The sequence below is a fragment of the Tamandua tetradactyla genome, chromosome 3, assembly GCF_023851605.1.
Source record: "Tamandua tetradactyla isolate mTamTet1 chromosome 3, mTamTet1.pri, whole genome shotgun sequence".
Classification (NCBI taxonomy): Eukaryota; Metazoa; Chordata; class Mammalia; order Pilosa; family Myrmecophagidae; genus Tamandua; species Tamandua tetradactyla.
Window position 1 is genome coordinate 129,996,265 of NC_135329.1, and position 15,844 is coordinate 130,012,108.

At 35.5% G+C, this 15,844-nt stretch overlaps 1 protein-coding gene and 1 pseudogene across 23 annotated transcripts in view; both read right to left on the reverse strand.

Moving 5' to 3' along the window:
* Positions 1-15,844, reverse strand: part of BAZ2B (bromodomain adjacent to zinc finger domain 2B) — a 496,810-nt gene that overhangs the window by 160,479 nt on the left and 320,487 nt on the right. The gene's annotated exons all lie outside the window — the stretch shown is intronic.
* Positions 1,188-15,842, reverse strand: LOC143677667 (ret finger protein-like 4A pseudogene; annotated as a pseudogene).

The window sequence follows — 15,844 nt, forward strand, 5'->3', positions numbered from 1 at the left end:
ACAACACGTATATTTGTGCGGTTCATATTGTCCTTGAGTTCCCTGATACCCTGTTCAAATTTTTCCATTCTTTTCCCGATAGTTTCTGTTTCTTTTTGGAATTCAGATGTTCCATCCTCCAAATCACTAATTCTATCTTCTGTCTCTTTAAATCTATCATTGTAGGTATCCATTGTTTTTTCCATCTTTCCTACTTTATCCTTCACTTCCATAAGTTCTGTGATTTGTTTTTTCAGTTTTTCTATTTCTTCTTTTTGTTCAGCCCATGTCTTCTTCATGTCCTCCCTCAATTTCTCGATTTCCTTTTTGAAGAGGTTTTCCATTTCTGTTCGTATATTCAGCATTAGTTGTCTCAGCTCTTGTATCTCATTTGAACTATTGGTTTGTTCCTTTGACTGGGCCATATTCTCAATCTTCTGAGCGTGGACCGTTATCTCCTGCTGCTGGCGTCTGGGCATTTAGTCAGATTTCCCTGGGTGTCGGACCCAACAAGGTTGTAAGATTTTTCTGTGAAATCTCTGGGTTCTGTTTTTCTTATCCTGCCCAGTAGGTGGCGCTCATGGCACACGTTTGTCTCACATGTTTGGAAGGGATCCCCCCGGTCACCGTTCTCCGCGGCCTGGGGATTTCCGATCCAATTCTCTCAGTTGGTTCGGGGGGGCGCGCGTGGTGGGGGCGTCAGCCGCCGCGGCTTGAGGGGACCCTGTGGCTCCTTTATTAATTTCCCTATTGGTGTTTGGTTGGACCCAGTCCCTGCCACTGTCAGAAATTCCCTCCTCTCCCTGGAGGGGTGTCGGTTGCCAGCCGCAGCGGGCCCGGGGAATTCGCTACCGGACCAGGAAGCCGCCTGTGGGGGAGGGGCGTCGGTTGCAGGCCGCCGCGGCCTGGGGAGTTCGCCACCGGACCAGAAAGCCGCCCGCAGGGGAGGGCCACCGCAGCTTGGGTAGCCCTCTGATCCGAGACTCGTAGCCAGACCAGGAAACTGCCTGCAAAAGAGGGGCGCCGGCCGCCGCGGCTTGGAAAACTTGCCTCTCCGAGACTCTCAGCCGGCCCGGGAAGGAGGGAGGGAGGAACTCCGGCTGCCACAGCTGCCGCTGGTCGGGGGGTCGCGCACCGCTCGGGGATCTCACCGCAGCCGAGTCTCGCAGTCAGACTAGCCAGTCCAGACTGGGGTACGCTGTGTGTCCATTCCCTGCCGTGGCCCCGGGAGCTGTTCTGCACTGTGTCTGTTCACCTAGTAGTTGCTCTGGAGGAGGAACTAAGACGCACGTACCTTACTAAGCTGCCATCTTGGCCCCCCTCCTTATAAAAGGTTTTTAATGATCTGAGTAATCTGCCTAGATGACAAAGGTTCTATGTCTTATCAGACCAATATACTTACTGATATGTATATTGCCTATCTCTTTCCTTACTGTTTTAGACAATGCCTCCTCACTTTAAAAGAATTTGTCTTAAAATCATGTTAACTTCTCTATTTACCTTCAAACTTTTATCTCACCTTGATTAAATAAAGAACCGAAAGAAAAAAAAAATTAGGCCCGTTCATGTGCTGCTTCTATGAACTAACCTAACTGCTGGATTTGTAGTCAACTGCCTATCTCTAGTTTCTTTAGGTTGCCATGGTGGATATCTTCCTTACATGGAACAGATCAAATAAATCTCAAGTTACTAATAACAGATACAAGAGAAATTCACTGTGTTAAGCACCAATAATATTACCAGAGATGATCTTGTCACTGGCTACTAAACTTAATCCTGGCAGAACATTATCTTGTTTCCTCTGCCAAATCACTAGTGAAACGGTGCCATGTTATTCCTATAACTTAGATAAAAAAGGAAGAAACTTATTGAAAGAATGAAATCAGGCATGTTTGACTCTAGAATAAAATCATTTAGCCTATCCCAGGATATGGGAGACTGAGCCAGAAACTTTGTTTGGAACAGAAATATCATTCTCTGCTATATATCCCTTTCTTCATATGCAAAATAAGAGAGTTACCCCATGAAAAAATATGAACAAAACAACATTTTATTAGCTGGTGATTGATATAGAACTGACTGGAATTTGAGAACTGAAACATATTAAGTCACTCCTAACGGAACCCAATAGATCTGATAATCATGTAGCTGTAATATTTATCCCATTTATAAAAGTTAAAAATGTAATTGCAAAGTAAATGTATTAAATAATAGCTATCAAAGTATGACTACAGTAAATGTAGACATGGCTTAACAAAGCAGTATTAAAAAAGAGAATGGCCTTAGATATCCTCACCACCTCCCAAGAGGGAAATATGTGCCACCATAGTCAAACAGAATTCTGTACCTATATTTCTGATGAATCTGGTAACATCTCTTCTCTCCTAGATCACCTAAATGATCAAGGTCAAGCTATGACTACTTCAGTTGATAATTCTAATTTCCCTGATCTATTCAACTGTTTACCATCAGGAATAGTCATGGTTACAGGCTCTTCTTCAAACCGTGCTTTTAATCTTCCTGATCGCTATATCTATTCCTGTTCTAGTCAAATGCTATTTGCCTCTATGTACTCGAATCACAACTCAAACATGTATGAAACCCTTTTCATCTTCCAGAACTCCTGCCAAGAGCAATCTATTCTGCCCCAAAGGAAATCGAGAATATTTACAAGTAGCGAGTCAAAAATTGCATCAGACCAACCCCTAACTATGTCACCCCAATTTTCAGCAGGAGGTAGTCAGAAAGAATGATGGCAAAATCCCCAAGACTAGAAATAGATATTACTCAAAGGAGGAAACCATAACACTGACTTTTTAAATATAATCTTACCAAGATGCCACATTCTTCATGGAGAAAGCAACTGTGGACACTTTGATTTTGATTTCTCCTAGACTAAAAATTATGGGCCAATAAATTTCTGTTGTTAGGGTAACCCACTTTATGGTATCTTAGTGGTGGAGAAACTAAAACAACAATTATGTCGCAATTGTGATCCATTTAAATGTAGAAATTCTACATTTAAATATTTGTTGACTATCAAAATGGGTCCTTATATTCTTTAGGCCAAGGATCAATCATTCTGACTTGAATGGCACATTATTTGAGCTCATAAGTCAGCTTCAAATTATGGATAATGGGTGCCTGTACCTGTGCTCATTAGTACTAAGAGGATGGGGAACTTAGTCAGGAATATGGGAAGGAAACTGCTCCTCAATACAAAGTTAACATAATAAAATATTAAAATGTGCACAACAAAAGAGGACAAGCCAAAGAAACAAGAAATGATGGCCCATCAAAATGTGCCTTTCCAGATGAGAGAGGAACTCTGACAGTGTTCGCCATGTGCCTTCTCAAATGAGAGAGAAACTCTGAACTTCATCAGCCTTCTTGAACCAAGGTATCTTTCCTTAGATGCCTTTGATTGGATATTTCTATTGACTTGTTGTAATTGGGACTTTTTTTGGCCTTAGAACTGTAAACTAGCAATTTATTAAATTCCCCCTTTTAAATGCCATTTTGTTTCTGGCATTTTGCCTTGCGGCAGGTAGCAAACTAGAACACAGATAAACAGAATCTGAGAGAGTCAAAAAAACAGAAAGTTATTATGTTAACTTTGTATTGAGGAGCAGTTTCCTTCCCATATTCCTGACTAAGTTCCCCATCCTCTTAGCACTAATGAGCACTACAAGAAATACTAAAGAAAGTTCTGCAGCCTGAGAGGAAAATGCAGGAGAGAGAAGTTTGGGAGCGTGTAGAAGTGAAGATTATTAGTAAGGGTAAAAAAAAAGGGTAAAAGAGAGATGAAAATAAAATATGACACATAAAAACCAAAGGTTGAAATTAAGTACTGCCCATACAATAAAATCACTGAATGTTAATGGAATAAATTCTCCAAAAGACACACATATTGGTGGAACAGATAAAAAAGCATGACTCATTTATATGCTGTTACAAGGACAATAGTAAGTTGAAAAGAGATAGTTCACACAAACAGTAATTAAAAAAAGCTTGGGAAGGTATATTACTATGTGACAAAACAGACTTTAAATGCAAGACTCTAAGAAGAGACAAAGAAGGATGCTATATATTAATTAAAAAAATCCCCAAGTAGAAAGGACAATCAGAAATATTTATGCACCTAATCACTTCTTCCATTTCTAGAAGACCTCAGCAGAACAATTATAAGGAAAGAGATTCAGTAAGTCACCAAAACCTCCCAATTTAGAAAGCCCGGGACGAGATGTTTTCACAGGTGAATTCGAACAATCATTCCAAGAATTATTAATACAAATCCTGCTCAAACTCTTCAAAAGATTGAAGAGGAGGGAATGCTACCTAACTCACTCTATAAGGTCATTATCACCCTAAAACCAAAACCAAATAAAGATACTACAAGAAAAGAAAATTACAAGCAATTTCTCTTATGAATGCATATACAAAAATCCTCATTACAATACTTGAAAATCAGAATCAAACATTACATCAAAAGTTCAAATGTGTTTTATCCTAAGTATGCAAGGTGGGGTTCAACACAAGAAAATCAATTAATGTATTAAACTAAATTAACAAATGGAAGGATAAAACCACATGATCATCTTGATTGATGGAGCAAAGACATTTGACAAAATCAGTGTTTTTTTTTAAAACACTGATTTGACAAAATCAGTGTTTTATCAAGAAAGGATGAAACACTTTCTTGATAAAACACTTCAAAAGACAGGAATAAAAGGGAATTTCTCAACATGATAAAAGGCATATATGAAAAACCCACAGATAAGATCATACTCAATGATGGGAGACAGAAAGCATCCTATTTAAGAACTGGATCAAGACAAGGATGTCCATGGTCACCAACGTTATTCAACATTGTGCAAAAAGTTCTAGCTAGAGCAGTTAGGCAAGAAAAAGTGATAAAAAGCATACAAATTGGAAAGGAAGAAGTAAAACTTTCATTGTTTACAGATGACATTATCCTAGATGCAGAAATTCCTGAAAAATCTACAGGAAAGCTACTTGATCTAATAAGTTCAGGAAAGTTGTGGGATACAAGACTGACATGCAAAAATCAGTAGTGTTTCTATAAACTAATAATGAACACTCTGAGAAGGAAGTGAAGAAAAAAAATTCCATTTACAATAGCAACAAAACAAAAAGAATCAAACATCTAGGAATAAATTTAACCAAGGATGTAAAGGACCTTATTCAGAAAACTACAAAACACTGCTAAAAGAAATCAAAGATGACATAAATAAACAGGAGGATATTCTGTGCTTATGGACTGGAAGACTAAATATCATTAAGTTGTTAACTCTACCCAAACTGAATTACAGACTCAATGCAATACCAATAAAAATTCCAACTTTGCAGAAATGGAAAAACCAATCATCAAATTTAATTGGAAGGGTGAAAAGGGTCTGAATACTCAAAAGCATCTTGAAAAACAACAAAGAAGTTGGAGGACTCACACTTCCTGACTTTAAAGCACATTACAAAGATATGGTGCTCAAAACAGCATAGTAATGTAAAAAAGAGAAACGCTTACTAATGAATTTAATTGAGGGTTCAGAAATAGACCCTTACACATCTACAGTCAGTTAACTTTTGTTGCTGTCTTGGATTTATTGGTCTATTGTGGGTTGTGCTGGAGGAATGGGAAACTTGGAATCATTGTAGAACAGATACTCAAGAAACATTCATCATTATTTCTTGCATTTGAAGGAGAAAAGAATGGCCATAGTGGCTCAGAAGGAGAAATTCTGGTAAATATAAAGATATGTGACATTGCTTATGTCACAAAAAGTAATATGTACAATATCTATATCCAGCAAAATCCCAATTTCATATAATTGGGGGTTTACCAATCTTTGGTTTAGTGTTGGCAGAGATATATTTTCCGTTTCCGAAATTCAGTGTCCAGAATCCAAATTCTGAAGAAAATAAGGTCTTTCTTTCTCATTGAAAAGATTCTTTGCAAACGCCTAGATTCCATTCATTGTTTGTTCCCATGTTTACCTTCCAATAATGGTGGCCACAAGTGAACTGAAGGTAGCCCAGGACAGATTCCATAGCTCAGTCTCTCCACACGCTCTTCCCAGTTCTGATTGCTGTGTTAACATCACATGCGCCTCCAGTTATCAGAAATGATGAGGTAGTTATGGGCTGTGTCAACATCCAAGATCATGTCCACTTGCAATTTCAGCATCCTTAAGTTCGTCTGCAGAGTAGCTCTCAGGTGGGGAGACAGTTTCTTGATTTTGGAAATCAACTTTCCCAACAGACAATTTGTCCTAACATCATCCTTCTGAGAAACCAAAGAGAAGAAGGGACACAGAAAACTCTCCCCATGGGAGTCCTTCTGCAGGGAATTGATACAGTGGTAGAAGCATATGTATCCACATTTTAAGTACATGGGTTTTTCAAAATAGGCTTGACACACAAGACATCTGCTTGCTTCTTGAAAATGTTGTGCTATGTCTCCTGCTCTTGTACATGGCATTCTCTTCTGGACTCCAGCAGCATTCCAAGGTTCTTTTTTTTCAAATGCAATTTTAATGAGATATATGATACAGTCACATAACATAACCATCCAAACTGTACAATCAGTGGTTCACAGTTTCATCATATAACTGTGCATTCGTCATCACAATAGATTTTTTAAACATTTTCATTAAGTTCTGCATAGGATCTTGGTCATTTCACCCATTTCAGACTGGTGTATAATGTGTGCCTGGTCATGGAAGTCTCCCAAAAAGATGTTCCAGACAGTTCCTGGCTATTTACTAGCTTCCCTGGAAGACTACTTAAATTCCACAGTTCACTACACTGCCATCTTGCCCCGCCCCTCTCAGTTGATCTTTGACAAGGCTGCAAAGTCAACTCAACTAGGAGAGAATAGTGTCTTCAACAAATGCTGCTGGGAGAACTGGATATCCATATCCAAAGGAATTAAAGAGGAACTGTATCTCACACCCCAAACAAAAATTAACTCAAAAGACCTAAGTTTAAGATCCAGGACCATAAAATTCCTAGAATAAAATGTAGGGAAGCATCTTCAAGATCCTTTGGTAGGCAATGATTTCTTAGACTTTACACCCAAAGCACAAGCAATGAAAAAAAAGTTAGATAAATGGACTCTCCTAAAAATTAAATACTTTTGTGCTTCAAAGGACTTTGTAAAGAAAGTGAAACAGGCAGCCTATTCAATGGGAGAAAATACTTGGAAACCACATATTTGATAAGGGTTTACTATAAGAATATATAAAGTAACACTACAACCCAATGTTGAAAAAAAACAATTAAAAAGTAGGCAAGAGACTTGACTAGACATTTTTCCAAAGAGGAAATATAAATGGCTGAAAAGCACATGAAAGATGATTAACATCACTAGCTATTAGGGAAATGTAAATCTAAACAACAAGGAGATATTATCTGACACTTATCAGGATGTCCAGTATTAAAAAACAGAAAACTACAAGTGTTGGAGAGGGTCTGGAGAAATAGAAATACACATTGACTGCATTTGTGAACGTAAAATGTTGCAGCTGTTGTGGAAGAGAGTTTGATGGTTCCTCAGGAAGCTATGTATAGAATGACCGTATGACCCAGCAATTCCATGACTAGATATGTACCCTGAACAACTGAAAGCAGTAACACAAACAGATATTTTCATACCAGTGTTCATAGTGACATCATTTACAATTGCTAAAAGATAGAAGAAACCCAAGTTGCATGTATATTCATAATCAACTGCTGAATGGATAGACAAAATGTGGTATAAACATATGATGGAATACTATTCAGCCATAAAAAGGAAAGAATTTCTGATACATGCTATAACATGGATGAACTTTGCAGACATTATGTTGAGTGAAATAAGCCAGAAAAAAAAGACAAATATTGATTGATCTCACTGTTATGAAATAGTTAGAATATGCAAACACATACAGTTAGAATCTAGAATACAGGTTACCAGTGCCTGGGTTCAGGGCATGGAATGGGGATTTAAAGCTTAATTTGTATAAAATTTGCATTTGAATTGACATGTAAACGTTTAGAAATGGATGGTGGTAATGGTACCAAAACACTGCAAATGTGTACTCAACAGCACTGGACTATATATGTGAATGTGTTTTAAAGGGAAAATGTTAGGGGATATACAGACTAAGAGAACAAAAATTAAAAGATAAAACAGGATTGTATAACAGTGAATCCGAATGCAAATGATGAACTATAGTTAAGAGTACAAATATAAAAGTGTTCTTACAGAAATTACAACAAATGTACTATTCTAATGCAAGGTGTTTATAATAGGCTGATATATTTAATAAAAAATACAACCTAATGTAAACTATGGGATGTAGTTAATAGTACAAGTATAAAATTGTTTTATGAACTGCAACAAAATTATCACACTAATGGAAAGTGTCAATAATGGGGATGGGGAAGTAAATGGGAGTGCTGTATTTTTTTGCGCGATTTTTCTATAAACCTACAACTTCTATATTTAAAAAAATAAAAGAAAAAGAAAAAGAAAAAGAAACTATTGCGATGAATAATGGCCTGGGGCAAAGGATTACCTGTTTTAAAGACCAGAAAAGGGAGAAAGTCTTGCTATTGGGAAAGAGAGGGCATTCAAACTCCTGTAAACAGGGAAACAACACAGCAATCAACAAGCACAAGCCCAGGACAAGACACAGATTCAGAAAAGAGAAGGAGGACCCTGCACTTCGCATTTGACTTCAGTGGACTTTACTAATACAATGACTGACACAAAAATCTCTGGCATATTACCAGCTGGGTGAAAAATCAAGAAGCAGACATCTCAGAGAATAAATTACAAAGTTAACGTAATAAAATATTAAAATGTACACAACAAAAGGGGACAAGACAAAGAAACAGGAAATGGTGGCCCATCAAAATGAAGATGATAAAAATCCAGAATATACCAATGAAGAAGACCACACGGTAGGCATCCTGAACAAAGACTTTAAACATATGATCCTCAGTATGCTAAAGGGAAGAGGGAAAATACAGAGAAAGAACTAACAGTTATCAGGAAAACAATGAATAAGCAATATGAGAGAATCTTAGTAAAAATTGTAAAAAGGAACTATACAGCATTAGTGGAGTTGAAGATCACATTAACTAAAATGAAAAATTCCCAGGAAGATTTCAACGAGTTTGGAGACAGCAGAAGAAAGAATCAGTAAACTTAAAGACAAAATAATTGAAATGAGTCAGGTTGAGTAGCAGAAATAAAAAAAGTTATAAAAAGTGGAAATTGTCTAAGAGACCTCTGGGACATCATCAGGCATATCAATATACATATTATGGAACTGACAGAAGAAGAATAAAGAGAGAAAGGGCAGAAGGAATATTCACAGAAATAATGACCAAGGACCTCCCAAATGAGCAAAAGATGTGAATATGCACATCCAAGAAGGCCAGAGAAAAAGAAACAGGATAAACATGAAGAAAAACATGCTGTCATATACTGGTCAAACTGTCAAATTTAAAGGACAACTGCAAGAGAAAAGCAATGTATTATGTACATTGGAGTTCCAATTAGTTTGAGTGTCAAATTCGCATCAGAATCCATAGAGACAACAAGGCAGTGGTTGAAATACCTTAGTGCTTAAAGAAAACTGCCAATTAAGAATTTTGTACCTGGTGAGAGAGGTAATTTAAAAAACATGGAGAGGATTTAGACTTCCCAGATAAACAAAAGCTGAGGGAGTTCACTACCACTAAACCTGCCTTACAAGTACTGCTAAAGAGAATTCTAAGAATGAAAGAAAAGGACACTAGAGAGTGGTTCAAAGCAGAATAAGGAAATACATACCTCTGGTAAAATTAATCATTCATGTAATTATAAATGTGAGTTCTATTGTATTTCATGGTATGTAATTCCACCTCTTACCTTCTACAGGTACTAAAATGCAAATGTATAAAAAGGAATGATAAATCTATAGTTCTGAGCATACAATGTATAAAGAAATAATTGGTAACAAGGAAGAAAAAGGTGGGGGGATGGTGGGTTATAGGAAAGGGTAAGTGTATGCAATTCAAGTTAAGTTGATATCAAACTAAATTTTATTGTTATACATTGAGGATGGTAAATTGTAACCCCATGGTAATCAAAAGAAAAAATGTGAAAAACATATCAAGAAAGAAATGAGAAGACACTCAATGGTACAACACAAAAAATCTAATAAATATAAAAGTAGGCATTAACAGAAGAATTGAGGAACAAGAAAAGGTGTAAGATTTACAAAGATTAAAGAACAAAATAGTGGAAGAAAGTTGTACATTAAGTAAACTGTTTTTACTTCCGAACTGTTTTCTTCCAAAATAGTGGAAGAAAGTTGTACATTAAGTAAACATAACAGTAAAACTGTTATGAGGGTCAAAGAAGGTCATATTATACTGATAAGTGTCTAATTCAATAAAAAAAGTAACAATTATAAATATAGATGCACCTAACAGCAGAGTCCCAAAATAAATGTACCAAATACTGACAGTTTTGAAAAGAGATGTTGACAGGTCTACATTAATAGTAGACCACTTTCAATAATGAATAAAACATCTAGACAGAAGATCAACAAGGAAATAGAAGACTTAATGAAACTCTAAAGCAACTAAACCTAACAAACATAGATAGAATATTTTACCTAATAACAGAATATACACTCTTCTCCAGTGCGCATGGATAATATTCTCCAAGAGAAACCATACCTTATGTCAAAAAACAAGTCTCAGCAAATTAAAAAGTACTGAAATCATACCATGAATCTTCCCTGATCACAAAAGAACAAATCTAGAAAAAACAGCGAGAAAAACAGAAACTTCACAAATATGTACAAACTAAACAACATACATTTGGACCTCACTCTATGTAACCAGCATGTTCCAAGACCCTTCATGTAAATTTAGAATTGTGCATAATAGCAAACCCCATTAATAAATATTTTTATATAAATACATATCACACATTTTTGAAATAAATAAGGCAAATAAACAGTTCAGTTACAATAAGCAAGTGAACTAAATCATAGAAATGATTTTTAAAACTTTTAAGTCCTGCTCTCAAATCATATGCCCTTCAGGAGCCAGCACCATCCCAAAGTCTCTAACTACCTACCCTGGAAGATAAATGGGGGGCCAGGAAGGTGCCCGACATTGTGGGAATTGCTGCTTGGAGACCCTCACTGGGTTAGCATTCTGCACCAACCCTGGCCCTGCCCAGGCACCAGGTGTGCTGTCCCGACATTGCCGTGCTCCCTGACTTTATACAGGGTGTGCATAACAACAAGCCCCATTATTTAAAAAGCATTTCTTATACAAACATACATTACACATTTTTAAATAGAGGGCAAAGAAACTGTCTAGTAACAAGAAGTAAACAAAATTAATCATAGATATAATTTTTTTTTAATTTTAATGATCTCGTTCTGCCTTCATTTTTTTCGAGTTTGTATAAAATGAGGCCCTACTGTACTCTTAAATAACCAGTGGGTTAAAGATGAAACCATGAGAGAAATTGGGAAATATCTCGAAGCCTTTGAAAACTAAAATACTAAAATAACATACTAAAACTCATGGGATGCAGCACAGGCTGTGTTGAGAGGGACATTTAGCTCTAAATGTTCACCTCATAAAAGAACATAGATTTCAAATTAGAGAAATGCAAGAGCTAAAAAAAAAAAGAGTAAACGAAACCCAAAGCAAGCATAAAGAAGGAAATAACAAGGTTCAAGCAGAAATAAATGAAATAGAGAACAACAATAAAAATAGCAAGAATTAACAAAACCAAAAGTTGGTTGTATGAAAAGGTCAATAATATTGGCAAACCTTTAATCTAGACTGACAAAAAAAGAAAGAGAGGACATAAATTTAAAAATCAGAAATGAGAAGGGGGACATAATAATCAATCCTGCGGAAATAAGAACGATTATAAGAGAATACTATGAACAACTGTATACCAATAAATTAGAAAACCTAAATAAAATGAACAAATACTAGAAATGTACCAACTAACCTATGTATAACCAAGAGGAAACAGAAGAGCTCAACAAACCAATTACTAGTAAAGAGATTTAATCAGTAATCAAAAACCTCCCAACAAAGAAAACACATGGCTTCCAATGGGAATTTTACCAAACATTCCAAGAAGACTTAATACCAATCTTGCTCAAACTCTTTCACAAAATTGAAGAGAAGAGAATGCTCCATATTTCATTCTATGAGGCCAACATTAATCTCCTACCAAAGCCAGATGAAGACACCACAAGAAAAAAAAGTACAGACCAGTGATCTCTTATAAATGTAGATGCAATAATCCTTAACTAATTACTAGCAAATAAAATCCAACAGCACATTAAAAGAATCATATACCATGATTAAGTGAGCTTCATCCCTGGTATGCAAGGGTAGTTTAATATAAGAAAATCAATTAATGTAACACAGCACATTAACATAATGAAGGGAAAAAAACCACATGATCATCTCAATTGATGTAAAAAAGTAATTGGACAAAATCCAGCATCCTTTCTTGAAAATAACACTTAGAAAACCAGGACTAGAAGAAAATTTCCACAATATGATAAAGGACATACATGAAAAACCTACAGCAAACATTCTATTTAACGGTGAAAGACTAAAAGCTTTCCCTCTAAAATCAGGAACAAGACCAGATCTTCTTTGCAGAAATGGAAAAGCCAATCATAAAATTTATAATAAGGATAAGGGGTTCCATAGAGCCACAGTAATCTTGAGCAAGAAAAATGAAGTAGGAGGAATCATACTTTTGGATCTTGGAGCTTATTACAAATCAGCAGTAATCAAACAGTATGGTTTTGGCTCAAGGACAGATATATACATCAATGGAATCAAATTGAGAGCGCAGATATAAACCTTCATATTTAAGACCAACTGACTGTTGACAAAGGTGCCAAGTACCCTCAATTAGGAAAGATTAGCCTCTTTAACAAATGTAACTAGGAGAACTATAAGCCCATATGCAAAAGAATATGAGGTAAAGTTTTGAGGAACTTTACCTCAAAACATATACAGATATCAAGTCAAAATGGATCAAAGACCTAAGTATAAGAATCAAAACTATAAAACTCCTAAAATAAAACATAGAGAAGCATCTTCAGGATCTTGTGTTAGGCAACAGTTCCTTCAACTTTATACCCAAAGCACAAACAAAAGAAAAAATAGATAAATAGGACCTCATCAAAATTTAGAACTTTTGTGCCACAAAGGACTTTATTATGAAAGTAAAATGACAACATGCATAATGGGCAAAAAATATTAGCAAATCACATATCCTATAAGGTTTTAATATCCTGAAAATATAAGGAAATCCTTCAACATAACAACAAAAAAGACAAAATAACCTAACTAAAAAATGGGCAAAAGTGTTGAACAGATATTTCTCCAAAGAAGGTATACAAATGGCCAAGTACCATATGAAAAGATGATCAACATTATTATCCATCAGAGAAATGCAAATCAAAACCACAATGAGATACCATTTTGCACCCACTAAAATTACAACTATTTTTTTTAAATATGAAATTACAAATGTTGGAGAAGATGAAGAGAAATAGGAACACTCATTCATTGCTGGTGGCAATATAAAATGGTCCAATTACTGTGGAAGACAGTTTAGCAGTTCCTGAGAAAGTTAAGTACAGTATTATTATATGACCCAGGAATCCTACCTTCAAGGTATTGAAAGCAGGGGCATAAAGAGATATCTGCACACTGATCTTCATAGAGTCATTATTCATAAGTATCAAAAGATAGAAATAACCTATGCATCCACCAACTGATGAATGGAGAAACAAATTGTAGTATATAGATACAGTGGAGTATTATTTAGCCATAAAAAGGAATGAATTTATGATACATCCAGCAACATGAATAGATCTTGAAGACAGGTGGAGTGAAATAAACAAAATCAGACAAAATCAGAAAAAATATTGTATGATCTCACCGATACAAAATAATTAAAATAAGGAAAGTCGCAGACTCAGAATAGAGGTTGCCTGCGGACAGGGTAGGGATAGGGAATAGGGAATTAAGGCTTAAAAGTGCAGAGTTCTGCACTGGTTTAAATCTGTAATGTCCCCCAGAAATGCCTATGTTCTTTTAATCCAATCTTGTAGGTACAGACCTATTATTCGGTGGTGCCTTTTGACCCACCAAATTCAGGGTAGGTCTTAATTAATCATCTTTACTAGAGTCCTTTATGAGAGAATAAGAGGCAGAAACATTATGGAGAGCACTCAGAGATAGAACTGCCCCAGGAGGGAAGGCCACCCAGAAGCTCAGAGACATTTTGGAGAGAAGGGCCAAAAGACGTTACCAAGTGCCTTCCCATGAGTAACACCAGATCCTATCAACCCATCTTCAAAGTCAAGGTATCTTTCTCTGAAAGCCTTAATTTGGAAATTTTCATGGCCTCAGAACTGTACATTTGTAACCAAATAAATCCCCCTTTGTAAAAGCTGATCCATTTCTGGTATTCTGGAAACTTTAGCAAACCGGAATTAGTTCCTATGGTGAATGATAGAAATGTTTTCGTGATGATGGCAGTGCAATATTTTGAATGTAATTAATAGCATGGAAATATATATCCGAATGTGGGTAAAAGGGGAAATGTTAGGAAATGGTAACAATAAATGTTTTTTTAAAAGTCCATGAAACTTCACTACACAAACAGTGAACCCTAAGTTAAATCATGAACTATGTATAATAGTATAATGATAAAAATGTGCTTTTATAAATTGTAACAAATATACTACACCAAAGAAAGGTGTTAAAAGAGTGATAGATAGGAATAATGTATTTTATGCATGATTGTTCTGTAAGCCCACAATTTATCTAATAAAAAAATTTAAAAAGATTGCATATTATCCCATAGTTATTTTATAATCACTAATACTAGTTTAGAAAATTGTTCTATTGTATCATATTGATGTTTTTACAAAACAAAATAATTGAAAATATATAAATCTGATAATTTGCTAGGGTTATTTTAAGCACATATTTCATACTCATGCAGTTTGGTTATACAAAATTACAAATCTAATTTTGAAAAAATGAAATACTTGAGTTTTACTATTTATAAACACATGAAACGATACATAACGTTAAAAAATTAAGGTTCAAAGCTTCCTAATGACAAAGGAAGTTTACGTTTAAAAAAGGATGTGTTTTAGTAAACATGTCTAAAAAGGGCAAAGAGTGATTTTGAGGGGTAATTAAAAATACTTTCTACAACATGAATCAAAATTGACGATATTTTCACTTAGGAAGCATAGCTCTCTTTTTAGTACTATAAACTTTGTTCATGTCATCCTACAAGCCAGAGAAACTTGTTTTGTTCTGACTTTTCTAAACACTTTTCATCAAATAAATGATCCAACTTAACAAACATCTGTGTACTATGGTACTTACAGCTTCGAGACCACAATTTCAAATATTAGATAGCAAATTCAGGGTAAAGGACAGGTTTCTTATCTAACAACCAAGACACTTTATTTCTTAACTCTTTCATGGTCCTACTGTTTAAAGAAGACCTGATATTTATTAATTTATTAATTAAAATAGTCACACAAAATTGAGACATAAAAGTAGAACTCTCAAAAATAACTTCTAATAAGCATGGAATAATCAGTGCTACCCCAGTGTGCTGATAAAATCCAGAAGAAGCAGAGAGACCATATGTTTAAACTCATCATTCTTTAACAAGTAAACAAAGCAATGAGAACATTTTGTTATCATTCACTTAACACTTTGAATGCAAATTATGAAGAGGATATCTTTTAAAAATTCAGGTAATAAAGGATAT